The 18,532-nt window shown below is 37.9% G+C and overlaps 1 protein-coding gene across 1 annotated transcript in view; it reads right to left on the bottom strand.

Annotated features, from left to right (window-relative positions):
- FRMD6 (FERM domain containing 6) overlaps positions 1-18,532 on the bottom strand; it is a 240,516-nt gene that overhangs the window by 185,241 nt on the left and 36,743 nt on the right. The window contains exon 2 of the mRNA XM_045450953.1: positions 15,191-15,258. The gene's annotated coding sequence lies outside the window, so the exon portion shown is untranslated. The remainder of the gene's footprint in view (positions 1-15,190; positions 15,259-18,532) is intronic.

Here is an 18,532-nt window from a genome sequence, read left to right as displayed (position 1 = left end):
GAAATGACATTTCCCGTTACTTGGCTGGGATTTGTCTGTTTTTGACATCTACCTCCTTTTTAAAATGCTATTTAGACTTTTAACTCTAGTAGACCTCCAAGAGCAGGTAAATCTGAGGGTTTTTATAATTTAGTCCCAGGAATATTTTTTAGAAGTGAGAAGAGCTTATTCACAATATATTTAGGACCTCTCCCTCTGATCAGCTTGCCAATTCACTGAGCCAGGTAAAAAATGTTGGCCGTCTCCTCTATTTGTATTGACATTACTTATGGTAATTGCCCAGCAAAACCTTCCATCCACTTAGGATTTCCTGCAGGAGCCACTGAGAAGTCTGGTTTATGAAAATGACAGATTGCACCCCTTGATGATGACAGGTACAGTCAGTCCTTTAAAGCAGTCACACCTGGCATTCAAGTATCTGCAGTCTTTCAGGTGAACAAAACAGCTCCCCAGCCTAATCCAGAGGCTTAAAGTTCTCAGGTGGGTACTGTAGGACTTGTAATGTTAAGTATTTTTATCACACACAAATAATAAAAATAAAAATGAAAAACAATAATAATAAACAAATAGTCCACTTAAAAATGGGCAGAAGACATAAACAGATGTTTCTCCGAAGAAGACCTCCAGATGGCCATCAGACACACGAAAAGATGCTCAACAACACTCATCATCAAGGAAATGCAAATCAAAACCGCAATGAGATACCACCTCATACTTGTCAGAATGGCTAAAATCAAAACCACAAGAAATTATAAATGTTGACAAGGATGTGGAGAAAAAGGAACCTTCATGCACTGTTGGTGGGAATGCAAACTAGTGCAGCTACTGTGGAAAATAGTATGGAGCTTCCTCAAAAAATTAAAAATAGAAACACCTTACAATCCAGTAATTTCATTACTGGGTATTTACCCAAAAACATAAAAACACTAATTCGAAGGGGTACATGCACCCCTATGTTTATTGCGGCATTATTTTACAAGCAGCCTAAGTGTCCACTCATAGATAAATGGATAAATAGGGTGTGGTACGTATATACAACAGAATATTATTTGACCATAAAAAATAATGAAATTTTTCCATTTGCAACAACATGGATAGAGCTACAGAGTATAATGCTAAGTGAAATAAGTTAAAGACAAATACCATATGATCTCACTCGTATGTGGAATTTAAGACACAAATGAACAAAGGAAAAAAGAGACAGTGAGAGAGACAAACCAAGAAGCAGACTCTTAACAATAGAGAACAAACTGTTGGTTATCAGAGGAGAGGTGGGGGTGGGATGGGTGAAACAGGTAAAGGGGATTAAAGAGTACACTTACCGTGATAAAAATAAAATAAAATATAACAATAAAAAAGAATAAACAACAACAACAACAACAACAACAACAACAACAACAAAGAGGGAAGAAGAAAACCTTTGGAGGTGACAGCTATGTTTATGGTATAGATTGTGGTGATGGCTTCACAGGTGTCTCCTTATCCCCAAACTCATTGTTTCATACATTATTAAGTATGTACAGCTTTTTTCTATGTTGACCATACCTCTATAAGGTGGTTTAAAAAATAACTGTAAATTAAATGAGTTGCCATTATTTCAGAATTAGGAATTTCCCATAAATATTCAATTTTTGGTGTCTTTTGAAACATCAGAAGAGCTGGCACCACTGGGCCTCACACTGGCACACGAATGGGCCTCAGTAGCGGCTACCTGTTGGAAAGGACTGGGCACTCCAGTTTGCAGACTGTCTATACTAGGTTTAGATCAGCATTCTGTTCAGTCTGCTTCTCCTGTAAAATCACTACCTGGCCCCTAGAGGCATCAGAGTTTGCGCCTGTTGGCAGGGGATCCAAAGGGCACTTGTCACCTGTAACTGTTTGCCCAATCCCTAAAAATATTACACTTAAAGCCCCCAAAGTTCAAAGGCAAAATGGCGTCTACACTTATAGTGCTGAATCTACCCAAACAGGACACCGATTCTAAATCTGTGTGTGGTTCTGGGATGTCAAGTTATGGCAGATAGGGGACCACCTATCTGGTGGTCACCTTGGTAAAGAATCAGGCTTTTTATTTCATGTATACTTTTCATGACAGTTCATCAACCAATTTGCTCCCATTAAAGGAAACCTATCACAGAAAATTCAAAATTTACACAGAAAATACATTAGCATATGTACACTCGTTTACTTTATACACACACACACACACAGACGCACACACACACACACACACACACACACACACATATACACACACTGTGAACCGCTATGGGCTAAGCAATATTCTAGGCACTAATCTCTTTAAACTATGACTTATATTCAATAACATGAGGGATAATCAAATGAGAAAAAACAGGTCATAAATTCATTATATATTGTATATATAACATACTAAGATTGTGTATGTACATGTGTGGTTTCTGATGGTTTCTATTAAGTTAGTGATGGAGCAAATACACATAGACATATAGTCAAAATATCTTAGCATATATTTACATGATATATGTTAATATACTTTACATTATATGAATTTATTTGTGAATTTATTTATATAAAATGAATTTATTTGTATATTATATGTTCATTTATATAGAGATTTCAAAGCATATTGATCATCTGTATTTAAACAATTTTTTTCTTCTACAATGAACTTACATGCCTTCAGGTCACTTTTAAAGATTATTTATAAAGATTATACTTTCTTCAAGAATGCCAAAATTATTAAAGTTCAAAGAAGTATCCTAAGAATACTACTTTCTGGTTCTGATATTTGTCTACATGTCAGTTAACTGTGACAAATGGGGCAAGGTTTTTACTTGGATTAGACAGGGCAGAGATCTAGATATAAGGGCCGGGGTAAACCAGGAATGTACTAGTGATCAGGGATGGGCAGAGAATACCACAGGTGTTGAAAGGAAGTGTACTTTGCAGATAAACCATCATTTCAGACCATTTCAGTGAGGGACAAATGGAAGTTATTCCAATAGAACACTTGAATCCAAGGAGATCTTGCACAGGGAAACAGGGTGTGCCACATAATGAGTGGCACCAGGGACCAGCAAACTGGGAGGGAATTCAAAGCATTCATTATGCACGTCAATGTGCCACATACTAAAGGATGCAATATTTTTCTGCATCACAATGAGGAAACTGAGGCTCAGAGAGGCAAAAGAAACTAGTATTTGGTGAACGCTACCAGGTATCGTACAATCACAGACATGATGAAAACTGCCCAAGGTCACACAAGTAGTTACTGGGAGAGCTGGAATTCGAATCCAAGTTTTCTGATTTCATGGCCAGTGCTCCTAATACTCCCTTTACCACCCCACTTCTACCTCCATATCCTGAAGCTTCATCTCAGGAATCCACTCATGCTGGGAGTCATGGAGTGTCTCCTCCTAAGCTGCTCTTTGATGAGGCTGGTATTGGCAAAGCCACTCAGAGCTCTTTCCTGAGGGTAGCACTGACACACAGGCACAAGTGTTTTCATCACGTGTCAGAGAAGCAGAAGCCACCCCCTGTTACACGATATTGGCTGGCTTTAATTTCCAACAACTTATTGAATGAAAAAATGAACCAATAATAGAAGGATATCATGCCTCTTTCCAAAAGAAATGGTATCAGTGAACAGGTGTATTTAAGATGAGAAAAGGAGGCACAGGTTGTTTCTCTCTGAATGAACACCTCTGTGTTAACATAGGACTCTGATTATTAGCAGACATGGCATGAGCACCATTGTGGTGGTCAGGTCAGTGGACATGTTCTGATGGCAGGGGAGTGGATGTTTAAGGCATGGTCCCTGTCTCTAAAAGGTTTATACTCTAGTTGAGGAAATAGGGCACAGCCAGGAAAAAGGAACATAGCAACAAAGGGCCCAGATGCAGAGTGTTAGATGAGTTTAGCGGAGGGAATATTGTCTTCATTGCTGGAAAACACCCTCCACACCCCAAACCTGGCTCCATGGGCTGATGGAGGCCTATAACTGCCCAATCAATTCCTAAAATAAGCCTTTTTTGGCCTGTCAATGTTATACTATATTGTGATCATGACACTAAGCAAGCCTTTCCTGATTAAGTAATAACAAAAATTAAATTCTGCTTGGACTTGATTTTTTTATATATATTTATATTTTTCTTTCAAATTTTTTGGAGAAAAAATGGTAAAGGTATCATGCTCTTCATCCACCCATACATCCACCCAGCCAGCCAGCCACTCACCCACCCACCCATCCATCCATCCATCTGTCCACCTCCAATATGTCATGCACCAAGCTAAGTGATGCGAATCCAAAGGCCTGGAAGGCAGTATCCCTGCCTTCAGAGCATGCTCTGCCAAGGAACAACACTGCACCCACTTCTTTCTGGATCTGCTTGGCAGTCATGTATGGAATATGAATGCCACCTAGACAGAATGATAAGCTCCATAAATGGATTAAGTATCACAGACATGCATTATGTCTGGTTCTCAAATGTCAATATGAATACAAGTCACGTGGGGGCCCTGTTAAAATGCAGATTCTGGTGTAGGTCTGGCGTGGCCAGATTCCACATGTCTGATTAACTCCCAGGTAATGCCACCAGTCCTCGGACTACAGTTTGATAGGAAAGATGTTATAGTACGTGAAGATGACCTTGAAGTCTGGACTTTGGAACACCAGGGTCCCCCTTCATAAGTTTGAGGATAAATATACCACTACCAAATCCACATCTTTCCTTCTTCAGGGAAACATCTTTACAGAAGTGCTTTAGGCTTTAACTGAGATCTCCCCACACTTCCCCTTCCAAAAATCAGGAGTTTATTTAGTCCAGTTAGCTTTCTATTTCCACAGAGCTTCTTCAGTTCTCTCAACGGCAAACTGTGGCTTCAGGAATCCACTGAGAATTAGAAGCACTTCAGAACAAGAAGAGGGGATCCAGAGTTAATTACCCTAAGCCTACTAGGCTATGTTGCAGATTCTCAGAGGCACCTGCAATTAATTCTGATGGCTACAAGCCACGGGGTACCTAACAGCTTGTGGGTGATTAAGAATGAATTAGTAACCTTTCATTTAAAAGGTCCCAAGAAAAAATGGGGACAGATGCCAGATATGTTTACATTACTTACAGAGCTCAGCCATCGTGAGCATTCTCACTTATTTTCTGGCAATGCCTCTTTTTAATTTTTCTGTTTTTAGGTGGCACTTGTCCTTTGGTGCCACACTTACACAGTCTTAATGATACTTTTGCAAATAATGGGAATTCCTTTCTTTCTAAGATCCAGAAATCTCCGGGTGTCATTTTTTCATAGAAGAAAAGAAATTGGTAATTATCTCCGCAGTCTGATGTTGGGCACATTTCGTTTTTTAGTAAAAGATGATTTCATGGCAGCACCTCATTAACATTTCTGTGTATTTCTTTGTTTTAAATTTCTTAAGGCTGTTTTGTTTTGTTTTGTTTTAGAGATTGAGAGAGAAAGCACAAGTAGTGGATAGGCAGAGAGAGAGGGAGACAAAGAATCCCAAGCAGGCTCTGCACTGTCAGCACAGAGCCCAATGTGAGGCTTGAACTCACGAAACCTTGAGATCGTGACCTGAGCCTAGACCAAGAGTCAGTCGCTTAACTGACTGAGCCATCCAGGTGTCCCCTTTCTGTGTATTTTAAAATGAATGCTGTGTGATGCTATTTACAGATTCTTGGTTGGTCTGCAGTTTCTAGTTCAATTACAAAAGACCTAAGATATTTTTTTCAGGGCCACACAGAGTGCCAACATCTACCCAATCTCAAAATCTTTGGGAAATATGCCTACCCTCCAAAATGCTTACAGATGTGACTATAGTAAAATACTCTTCTAATAATACTTGGCATTTCCTTGGCATCATCACAGGATTATTTGGTATGTTATATACAATGATGAAGATAAAGGCGAGTGTCACAATAATTAAAAACAAATCACATTTGGCTGGGATACCATAAGACAGAAAGTTCCCAGGGGATAGAAAAATTAAATTGCTCCATACTAATATGCACTATAGGGCTCTCAATATATATCTCCAGAAGATGTGTTTGGTTAGGGCACACCAAGCTAGGATGTGAATCACGGAATGCCACTCCAAGACTGTTACAGAATGTGCATATGATATAAACCAGAAAAGGCTGTATTTTAACCACTGTGACTCATGTATGACAGCCTGTGGCTTCAAGAGAAGGCTCAGAATCAGGATGGCATCAGGCACAGGCAGAACAAACTTGCAGCCAAGAGAAACAGAAGCTTCAGCTTTCCAGCAGAGACCATGATGCACAGAGTGTAGAATTATGTAACCTGTCAGTGGTGGGTACTCTGGGGATAGAGGGGTTTGTGCCTTTTTATTTTTTCTGGCGTAAATATTTAAACTTCTCCATAACATTAGAGTCACAACTTACTTTCCTGGAATGAGATTCTAAAACAAATTGATAGCCAAAGACTCTGGAATTTCTACATGCCACCAGGTTTGTTTCCATTACAGAACACTCAAATGTTTTTACGTCTCTCAATTTTCACAGCGATGCTTCTTCCCAAACCTCTGTCGTTGTACCACGGGCTCGGGTTCTTGGTCAACAAGGCACCAATGGCATGTCGGGAACACTCACCTGGTATCTGAACTGTCAATTTGAAATCTGCCTGTAAGGTGGTATTATAAAACTTGTTTGCCAGCACTGGCTTTTGAACAATCTTTTACTGGGTTTCTCAAAATCAGTTCCTTGTAAAGATACTCTCTCTATTCATGCCTCCCTATGACTAAGGTCTCTAACGGCATCAGAAGTGCTCAGAGCTGAAACCCAGCCTGAGAAGGTTACTGGCAAGCAGTGTGCTTATACTCTACATGTGTACACGAGTTGTTGTCATTTTTATTCAATTACAGTGAAGACGATTTATGGTAGACGATATTTGGGGCGCCTGACTTGCTCAGTTGGTAGAACATATGACTCTTGGTCTCAGGGTTGTTAAGTTTGAGCCCCACATTGGAGGTAGGGATTATTTTTAAAAATTATTTAAAAAATATAGTAGAAAATTGGTTTTTTTTCTGATTGCCCAACACTCACCCCATCTCCTTAGTGTAATAGCACCTCGGTTTTTTTCAAGAGTACGTTTTCTCGTCTCTATTAGACACAGTCTATTAACTCACACTAGAGTTAGCCATGTGACAATTCAATCAGAGTGAACTTCAGGAGTTGTGCAAGAACTCTAAGAAAAGTGTTTTTCTCTTTTCTGGTGCATATGATTCTGGGAAGAACTTTCCACATTATTTTTTCTTTTCATTTATTTTATCTATCATCTATCTATCTATCTATCTATTTTTGAGAGACAGAGACAGAGAACATGAGCAGGGGAGAGGAGCAAAGAGAGAGAGAGAGAGAGAGAGAGAGAGAGAGAGAGAGAGAGAATCTTAACCAGGCTCCACACTCACCAAGGAGCCTGACACAGGGCTTGATCCCATGATCCTGAGATTGTGACCTGAGCCAAAATCAAGAGTTGGACCTGAAGTGACTGAGCCACCCTACTGCCCCAAGAACATTCCACTTTAAAGATAGAATTTGAAACTGCTGGGGCTGCCATATGGAGTCTGGGGATGGAGCTAACAAAGTCGAAGGCAGAAAACAAAATGAACTTTCAAGAGTTAGCAAGAGCCCTGCTGCAAACTGTGTTCAAAAACAGACCTATCTCTGAATTCTTACTTTTGGAACAAATAATTCACTTTTTTGGGGCTTAACATAATCTGGGTCCGGAATTCTGCCATTTGTTGCCGAAATCCAGAATTGTCAGATTTTTCTACCAAGCATTTGACGTTGTTCATCATTTTGTCATTTGCCATTTATAATGAAATTCCAACGAGCTGTCTCAAGGAAGACAAAAGTCGAGTGACCGTTTGAATTTAAATATAATCCTCTGTTTTCAGTCTGTCTCAACTTTCTTCCTTTTCTTTCTCCCATCAAACGTTTTGCCAGGATGAAGATGATGTAAGAAGGCCCACGATGATTTGATTAGGTTTTGGCTGCTTTATTTTCTGTGTCTGAACATGTTTCCAGGTGATAAATCGTAGATCATGCATCAGTTTGATAAGGAAACAATTGAGAGTTGGTTGCATTAGTGTTTAATGGTAAAATACTGGCACTTACTGAATGCTTTCTGGTAGGGGGAAAAACATGCAAATGCTTGACAGAAACCAACTCGTTTTGTCCTTAAACCTATCTGGTAGGCAGTAGTGTGCTGGTAAACCAGCTCTGAGGAATGGGGAGGGAACCCTAATTTATAGGGTTCCCTGGTTCCTGGGATGTAAATATTCCCACCATGCCTGATTTTAAGCAGCCAATGGTTTACACACTGGCTGGAAAAATTCTTGCACATGTAACAATCAGCCCTTGGGAGCCAGTCTAACAGACTCCAGCCCATCCCGGGAGGAACCTGAATCACGGAGAGGCTATGCAGCTTACTCAGATTCAGCGGTTTTCAGACCCAGATCTGTCCTCCTCCACAGCCCATGCTCTCAGTCTCTGCCCTCCTCTCTAACCATGGGGAAGGGTTTCACCCTTTCTTTGAGAAAAGCATACGAGAATGCAAAGGTATTTCTAATATCCTTTGCATTCAGATAAATTATATTTAGTGAGACTATTTAAAGAGTACTCGCATTTTCTATATTTTATGGGTAAAGAGCAAGAATTTATATTAAAAATGACATTTGTATCAACCTCTTTGATGAATAGTTAACCACGTTCTTCTACCACAGACTGTTTTGAAGATAATCTATGTCTAGTATGTCTGGGAATGCTTATGAAAAATGAAGAAGTGATTTAAAAGGATGGAGCGCCAATTAAGGGTGACCTATCAACATTTTTCAGCTCTAAACCCTGTCCTAATTCAAGTGTTACTATGTTTCTTAATCAAGAAACAAGCCTTTCCAGAAGTTTCCAGGAAATTTATGTGTGGGTTTTGAGTCCATGAAAGATACTGGCTTATAACCATGAATTTAAAATCGTTGTGTGTGAGCATAAATACCAAATATTTCCAAACTATGAAAAATTAAGTAAATTATAATTGATAAGATATTATTCACAGTAATTTCCTTTCATACCCATGCAGGCCTGACTACAAAGTCTTTCTTGGCTCACAAGTAAAGGATTTTGCATATACTGTTTATTATTTTAATCTAAGTGTGAAAGCTACAACAAAGTAAAATTGATAACAATTGTAAACATTAGATAATAGACATCTTTGCACAGCAGAGATATCAGAGTTCACTAGATAACAGGCATGAAGGCACTTTGGAAAATTCAAGGCTCTATACAAATGTGAAGAGTTATTACTGAATAACAATTCCAACGGTAAAATTTCTCAACAGCCCAATTTATACACATTATTTTTAAACTATAAATTTGTAACAAAGTAGAGACTTCCCTACCTAAATACATGTAATAGTATTTACATGTATTTACATAGTCCTAGGAACTACATATTTTCTGTGTATTTCAAGCAGTATTATTTTAGTTTTTAAGAAACTTGATCACCTCTCCAGCCCCTACCAAAAATATTAAGGAAAAAAATTTCTATAGGGAATAAGATGGAATTCTTTGTGTAAATATTTTTGTAAATTCTTGAGTTTAAAAAACCTCCTACTATTAAGAAATTATTATTAAGTTTATTTAGGTAGGATAATCCTATTGAGATTACATTTTAAAAATGGTTCTCATCTGTTGAAGTTACATAATAAAATATTTATGGATGAAATAATATGGTCTCTGAGATTTGCTTCAAAATATCTGGAAGGGAGAAGGGGCAGAGGACACAGATAAAATATTTGGTCCATGTACTGATAACAGTTGGATCTGTCCTGATGGGTATATGGAGTTTGTTTACTAGTCAAAGAGTTTTTATATGTTTACAGCTTTCCGTAATAAAAAATTTAAGAAAACTCATATCAATATTTGAAGCACTGTAGAACATTTCTAGGGCTGAATAAAATGATATGAGGAAAAATTAATTGCCAAAATATCCATTCTTATTGATTATACTGACTGGCTCTTGTCTGTTCTGTTCCAGTCCTCTCCCCCATTGCTGCCAGAATTATATTTCTAAAAATTAAATTAGTTCATGGAGTTTCCCTGCTCAAAAGACCTCTTTGGAAGACCCCCATCACCTAAAGGATACAGTCAGTGATTCTTTCTTGTTTTACCCCAGAGCACTTTGGTCTTATTCTCTTATAGGAACCTCTTGTATGGTATGATCTTTTATCAGTTCCTATGTTTTTATCTCTGGCAAGACTGAGATCCACAAGGACAGGGAGCGTGTCTTTTTTTCTTCTATTTTTAATGCTTGGCACATTGGCATATGGTAGGTGCTCAATAAGATTTTGGTGAATGGAATGAATGTGAGATACATACTGTATAAAAGTAAATGTTTAGAACAATGGAACTAGAAAAGGAAGTTGTAAAGATGACTAGACAATTGGTACTTGTGTTTTGCCGTAACCCTTTTAAATTTTTTTTTTTCAACGTTTATTCATTTTTGGGACAGAGAGAGACAGAGCATGAACGGGGGAGGGGCAGAGAGAGAGGGAGACACAGAACCGGAAACAGGCTCCAGGCTCCGAGCCATCAGCCCAGAGCCTGACGCGGGGCTCGAACTCACGGACCGCGAGATCGTGACCTGGCTGAAGTCGGACGCCCAACCGACTACGCCACCCAGGCGCCCCGCCGTAACCCTTCTAAATAATGCATGAGAATTACTTATAATCAAAATTTAAGGTGAAAGAATACTTACACATGATACTTAAGTATCTTTTAATTGAAAAGACGCAAAGGTGAATGCATGTTATTTCTTTGCTATTTTTAGGGATGCACACCTAAAGAAAATCCAACCGTTAGGAATATACTATCCTCAACAAATAGTATCCTGGTAATATCATCAGTACAAGATTGTACTGCTTTAGTGTATAAGCACGATCACAAAAATCATAATCAACTCTGGTGCTTTCCCACAAGCAACAAAAGAAAGAAATAGATTGGACTTCATCAAAATTTAAAACTTTTATTCATTAAAGGACACTATCAAGCGAGTGAAAAGACAACTCACAGAATGGGAGAAACTATGTGTAAATCCTATTCCTGACAAGGGTCTAGTACACTATAGACTATAAAAGAACTTCTATAATTCAACAACTAAAAGGCAAACAGCTCAATTAAAAAATGAGCACTGGACCTGAATGCACTTTTCTCCAAAGAAAATATATGAATGGTCAGCAAGTACATGAAAAGATACTTAAGGTCATTAGTCATTAGGGCAGTGCAAGTCAAAATCACAATGAAATACCACTTCACACCCACTAAGGTTACTATATTAAAAAACCCAGAACATAACAAGTGTTGATGAGGATGTAGAAAAATTAGAATATGCATATGCTGCTAGTAGGAACGTAAAATGGTGCAACCACTGTGCACAACAGTTTGGCAGTTAACATAGAACCACCATGGACTCAGTAATTCCATTTGAAGGCATATACCCAAAAGAACTATAAATGAGTGTTCAAACAGAAACCTGGACACAAATGTTTACAGAGACACTAATTTACAATAGCCAAAGGAAGAAAAACATCCAAATATCTATCAACTAATGACTGGATAAACAAACTGGTATACCATACAGTGGAACATTACTGAACCATAAAAAGGAATGAAGTTCATGCTACAACATAGATGAACCTTCAAAACATGCTAAGTGAAAGAAGCCAGATACAGAAGGTCGTATATTATATGATTCCATTTATAGGATTTATCCAGAATAAGCAAATTCATAGAAACATAAAGTAGATTAGTAGTTGTCAGGGGCTGGAGGGCAGGGAAGCATGTGGAGTGTCTGCTTAATGGGCTTATCTTTTGGGGTGATGAAAATGTTTTGAAACTAGACAGCAGTGACGCACAACATTGTGAATGTACTAAATGTTACTGGATTAACACTTTAAAATGATTAACATGGTGAATTTTATGTTATGTGTATTTTACCAAAATAAAAATTATGTTTTCCAAGTCCAACTTCCAGAGATTCTATTGTGGGGGGCCTGGTATGTAGTTTTAACAAGCACTCCAGTGATTTGATGCAGGTGGTTTTGGGAAAATACTTTGAGAAACATTGATATTCTGCTCCTACAGGCATTTAAATTACTTCCACAATAAAAGCCTCATACCACATAATTTAGCAAGGAAAATGTCTCAGAGGCACTACACATTACCTTTCTAAAGTTCCTACTTCCTAAGATGAAAAATTGTTAACCACTTTCAAATGATACTTCTCCAGAGCCTGGTTACATAAGCATGTGTACAGTCTCCCACTCAAAACTTTTTCCCATGACACCTGGAGTCACAGTCCTGTTAACTGATCAAGGCTCATCTCTCCTATGCCCTTGAAGGATGCACATGTTTCTACATCCTACCAAAGGATCTCCTTTGACTTCTGCTCAAATCCATACGTAGTCAAGAGACTTGAAAATCTGCTGGTGTTTTTTTTTTCTCAACTTCTCTCTGCCTTCCATCTCCCACCTGCATCCTGATTTAGTCCCCAGAACAACCTTGGGAGGTATGTATTATTTTTATTCCATTCTACTATGAAGAAAGTGAGTCTTAGAGTGAGTGGTTAGGAGACTTGTTCAGAATCATGCAACAAATTATTAAAAACTCAAATTCCATCTCTAGATCCCAAGCTCTGCAAGGGCATAATTTCCATGAGAAAAGGAACTTTGTGCCTTGAATAAAAAATAGTGGGTATGTTCTTTTTCCCTGAATCCAGAAGTGTACCTCAGTCAACGCACAGTGAAAATTTATAGAGCATGTAAATGATAGACAAAGCTTTGAGAGCAGAGGAAATCTAAGAAAGAAAATCCAAGTTCAATAATCTTGACCCATATAGAGATATAACAGTTTGCAAATTATTAAAGTCAAGTAAAGTCATCCTGATTTGGAGGTCTGCCACAATTTTGTCCCCGGGAATTTTGTTAGGCAGGAACTGGAAACTTGGCTGTGATCACTTGGGAAAACCTCTGGCCTAAGACACCGCACATCTACATTACTGACAGAGATTCCAAGAGTTCAGAAGGAAGGACTCCAAATTGTGATTTTGTTCTTCTACTAGAGAGGTATTCTAAAATAGGAGAGAAGATAAGAAATGGTAGTTCTGCATAGTATTTAGCTTAACATATCAGTCTAAGAAATGAATATCTTTGAGTGTTGTGCTTTCATAAACTTCCTCTTTCATTCTTGTTTCAATGTAAATGCTTAGTATTTTAAAATTTCCTTTGACAAGACATTTAAAAACCATAGGTAGTAAGATATAATGTTTACTTTTGAATCATTCTCCTTTGAATTTTATTTTATTGGCAGTAAAACAATGATTTGGTTCATTTACTTATAGAATTTATCATTAATTACCTACCCTAAACAACTACAAATTAAATACTCAAAATATGTGCACTCTGTTGTCTAGGAGACAAAATGGGACAATGGGAATCGGATGAAATAAAAAACAAAGAAAATGGGCTTAGGTCACTGGGCTGTAATATCTAATTTGCAAATTTAGTTTGGCCTGTTATCCTCTTCTTTAAGCTGTTCTGTTGAATTCTCATTGAGCCTCTACTCTGAGCCAGGCATTGTGCTAGGTGACAGAGACACAAAGACAAACCAGCGTCCCCTCCCATGATGGTATCCTAGTTTCATAATGTAATGTTTCACTATATCTAAAAGATCTCAAACCCCCTAGAACAAAACCTCATCTCAGATGTGTAAGAATCCTCTAAATTATAGCTCCAAATGAAAAAACAAATCTCTATTTCCCAAATTTCTTTCACCACACACACACATTTTCCTTCTATCTGGCCTGACAACTGGAACATGGATTCTGAGAATAGGACAGGAAATACGTTACGGGCCAACAAAGCTGCAGGCCCATTTCATCTTTGCTTCATTTTCCAGACCCCATCGCTACCTTTCCCTCTGTTCTCTTATCACCCTTAATCTTAATATTTCCAACTGAAGCACCAGGGTTGAAGCAGCAGACTTTTAAGAGAATTCTAATTAAGAAAAAAACACCCTGTTCTAACTATTGTCCCTGATATCAATGAAGCACTCAAAAAGGACAATAATTGCAAGGCTCCAGAGCAGTCTTTCGGGAGGGCCAGCACATAAAGTGTGTTTTCTGTTGCAGTGTTCCAAGGAAATATTTTTCTTGCTAGTCACTGGAACAGCTGGTTGGGGATTTCCCTATTTTTTTTTTTTTTAGAGTGAATTGATTTGGCAAGAAAAATAAATGAATCTTTTCAATTCCCCTTCTCCTCCCCTTTTACCCCACTGCCTCCTCCCCTCCTCTCCCACAACAAGTCAGCTGTACCCCAGGAAAGGTAAGAAATGAATAAGAAGTCAGGCTGTGGCTATTATCTACAAATGACTCACATAGCTGGGTCTTTTTTCTCTGTGTTTCTTACCACCAAGTAAGGAGATTTAATGGGGGAAAATCCAATGTTACTGGCTACACACTCGATGCCTCGGCCTTCCTAAGATAACCACATTCCATTCCAGAACTTAATTCTCCAGAAGGAGGCCAGATCGGTTATACAGATGGTATGTGCCCCATCTTCAATTTGCTCTTTGACCCCCCCACCCCACCCAAAGTTCTTAATTATAGCTATATTTCTCCAGTGCTAACCATTCATTCTTTATTTCACTCAACAAGTAGCTGTTGAGTATCCACTATGTGCCAGGCATAGTGATGAAAATTATAATAGTGAGAAAAATGGGAGAGGGACTTAGAATCTGTTGGGGAAGAAGGACATCAGTCAAGGTGTAACACAAATGAGAGCATAAGTTGAGGTATGTGTTAAGGAAGAACACAGTATTTGTGATGGCTTCCAGAAAAGAATCAGACATGGAGTGGGGTGGGAGGGCAGTTCAAATAGAAAGAGCTGAAGGATGAGTAAACCAGGTGAAAAATGCAGGAGAATGGTGAGATCTAGGCAGAGGGAACAGCATGTGCTAGGGCCCTATGACAAGAAGGAGCTTGGCATATTAGAGAAACTGAAAGAAGATCAGAAAGGGTAGAATTCAGAGAAAAGGGAAGAGAGTAGTACAAAGTGGAGACAGAGCCACCAAACAAACAAACATAAAACAAACAAAAAAATAGAAGTTGTAAGTGAATTCACTCAGGTTTCAGGACACAAGATCAATGTATAAAAGTCAGTTGTATTTCTACACAATAGCAGTGAGCAATCTGAAAATGAAATTAAGAAAACATTTTCATTTATAATATCATCAAAAAGAATAAAATACTTAGGGATAAATTTAATTTCAAAAGTGTAGTACTTGTACATTGAAAACTATACAATATTGTTGAAACATTTAAGGAAGAAGAAATAAATGGAAAGGAATCCTATGTTCATAAACTAGAAGATTTAATATTGTTAAGATGGCAATACTCACCAAACTTATTAACCCCTATTAATGCCCCAGATGATTTCTTTGCAGAAATTGACAAGCTGATCCTAAAAATTCATATGGAAATTCAAGGAACACAGAATAGCCAAAACAAAAAAAGTTGAAACACATATTCTTCCTAATTTCAAAACTTATTACAAGGTATATTCATCAGGACAGCATGGTACAAATATGAAGGCAAACATATAGATCAATGGAGTAGAATGGAGTGTCCAGAAATAAATTCTCTTACTTTTACAGTTAGTTGATTTTTTTTTTCAACGTTTATTTATTTTGGGGACAGAGAGAGAGACAGAGCATGAACGGGGGAGGGGCAGAGAGAGAGGGAGACACAGAATCAGAAACAGGCTCCAGGCTCTGAGCCATCAGCCCAGAGCCCGACGCGGGGCTCGAACTCACGGACTGCAAGATCGTGACCTGGCTGAAGTCGGACGCTTAACTGACTGCGCCACCCAGGCGCCCCTACAGTTAGTTGATTTTTGACAAGGAAACCAAGAAACTACTGGGGAAAATAATCTTTTCAAATTGTGCCAGGATAAGTGGTTATCCACATGCCAAAAAAAAAAAAAAAAAAAAAAGAAGCTGGACCCCTACCTCAGACCATGTACAAAAATCAATTCAAAATATGTCATCAACTTGAATGAAAGAGCTAAACCTGTAAAATTATTAGAAGAAAACATGGAAGCAAGTCTTCTTAACCTTGGACTGTATAGTCTTAGATATGACATCAAATTCACAAGCGATAAAAGAAAAAATAGATTGGACTTCATGAAATTAAAACTTTTATGCTTCAAATTTCACCATCAAGGAAGTGAAAAACCAACTCACAGAATGAGAGAAAATATTCTCAAATCATATATCAGATGAGGGACTTATATCTAGAATATATAAAGTACTTTTATGACTCTTATGACAGTAAAAAAGACCATTCAATTTTAAAATGGGCAGAGTCAAGGAAGGAAGGAGGAAGGGAAGAAGGAAAGAAGGGAAGAGAGGCAGGAAGGAGGAAGAGAGAGGAGGGAGGGAGGGAGAAAGGAATGAAGAAGGAAGGAAGGAAGGAAGGAAGGAAGGAAGGAAGGAAGGAGAATGAGGGAAGGGAGGAATCTAGACACAGACTTTAAACCCTTCACAAAAATTAACTCAAAATGGATCATAGACCTAAATTTAAAATGTAGAAGTATAAAACTCCTGAAAGATAATAATAGAGACAACCTCGGTGGTGGCAATGACTTTTTAGACACAACACTAAAGGCACGATCCATGAAAGAAATAATTAATAAGATGAACTTCATTAAAATTAAAAAGTTCTGCTCTATGAAGGGCACTGTCAAGTAAATGATAAAATAAGCCACAGATTGGGAGAAAATATTTGCAAAAGACATACCTAATAAAGGACTGTCATCTAAAATATACAAAGAACCCTTAAAATTCACTAATTAAAAAAATGAACAGCTCAATTAAAAACTGGGCAAAAGACCTGAACAGACACATCACCAAAAAAGAGTTACAGATGAAAGTGTAGGAAAAGATGCTCAACATTGCATCTAGGGATTGCAAAGTAAAACAACAATGGGATACACCTATTAGAATGACCAAAATCCAAAACACTGACAACAGCAAATGCTGCAAGGATGTGCAGCAACAAAAATTCTCATTCACTGCTGGTGGGAATGCAAAATGATGCAGCCACTGTGGAAGACAGTTTGGCACTTCCTGACAAAGCTAAGCATACACTTACCATATGATCTAGTAATTACATTCCTTCGTATGTACCCAAATGAGTTGAAAACTTATGTCTATACAAAATCCTGCACATGAATGTTTATAGCAGCTTTATTTATAATTGTCCAAACTTAGAAGCAACCAAGATGTCCTTCAGTAAGTGGATAGATAAATAAACTTAGGCACATCCAGACAATGGAATATCATTCAGCATGAAATGAGCTATCAAGCCATTCAAGGACATGGAGGAAGCCTAAATATATATAGCTAAGTGAAATAAACCAATCTGAAAGATCTACATACTATATGATTTCAACTACATGACATTCTAGAAAAGGCAAAAACTAAAGCCAGGAAAAAGATCAGTCATTACCATGGGTTGGGGGAGGGGAGATTAATAAGTGGAACATGGAGAATTTTTAGGGCAGTGAAACTATTCTGTATGATACTATGATGGATACATGTCCTTATACACTTGTCCAAATCAATAGAATGTACAACACTAACAGTGAACCTTTGGGTGATGATAATGTGTCAATGTAGGTTCATCAACTGTAATAATGTACCACTCTGGTGTGGGATGTTGTTAGTAAGGGGGGCCGTGCATAGGTGGGGGGGGGGAAGTATAGAGGAACTCTCTTTGAACTTAAAACTACTCTACAAAGTTGATATTTTTTAAAAACCCACCCAAATAAATAAGAAATTCCATTATTTATCTCAGTCCACCATACAAATCATTCTCCCTAATACTGCTAGACTGGTTTATGAATGATCAAAAATGGAAGTTAAAATATTTTCCAAAACCCTTTTTAAATATAGGCAAAGATTTGGAAGAGTATTTCTTCAAAGAAGATACACAAATGGGCAATAGACACATGGTAACATGTTCAAGATCATTACTCACAAAGGAAAGCAAGTCAAAACTGTAGGATACCACTTCATATCCACCAGGATGGCTAAAATTTAAAAGACAGATAATACTAAGTGTTGGCAAGGATGTAGAGAAATTAGAACCCTCCTATCTTGCTGGTGCAATTTTTAAATGGTTTCATTCCTTTGGAAAACAGTTTGGTACTTCCTCAAAAAGTGAAACATACTGTTACCATATAACCTAGCAAAGGCACTCCAAAAAAAAAAAAAAAAAGGAAAGGACAGAAACTTATGTCCACATAACTACATGTACACTAATGTTAACAGCAACATTATTCATAATAGACAAAAACCAAAAGTTCATCATCTGATGAATGGATAAACAAAATGTGGCACAGCCACACAATGGAATGTTCTTTGGCTCTGAAAAGGAATGAAGCACTGACACACACTATAAC

This window comes from Leopardus geoffroyi, chromosome B3, assembly GCF_018350155.1.
Source record: "Leopardus geoffroyi isolate Oge1 chromosome B3, O.geoffroyi_Oge1_pat1.0, whole genome shotgun sequence".
In the NCBI taxonomy this organism is placed as follows: domain Eukaryota; kingdom Metazoa; phylum Chordata; class Mammalia; order Carnivora; family Felidae; genus Leopardus; species Leopardus geoffroyi.
Note: the sequence above shows the minus strand (reverse complement) of the source record. Positions and strands in the feature narration are given on the sequence as shown.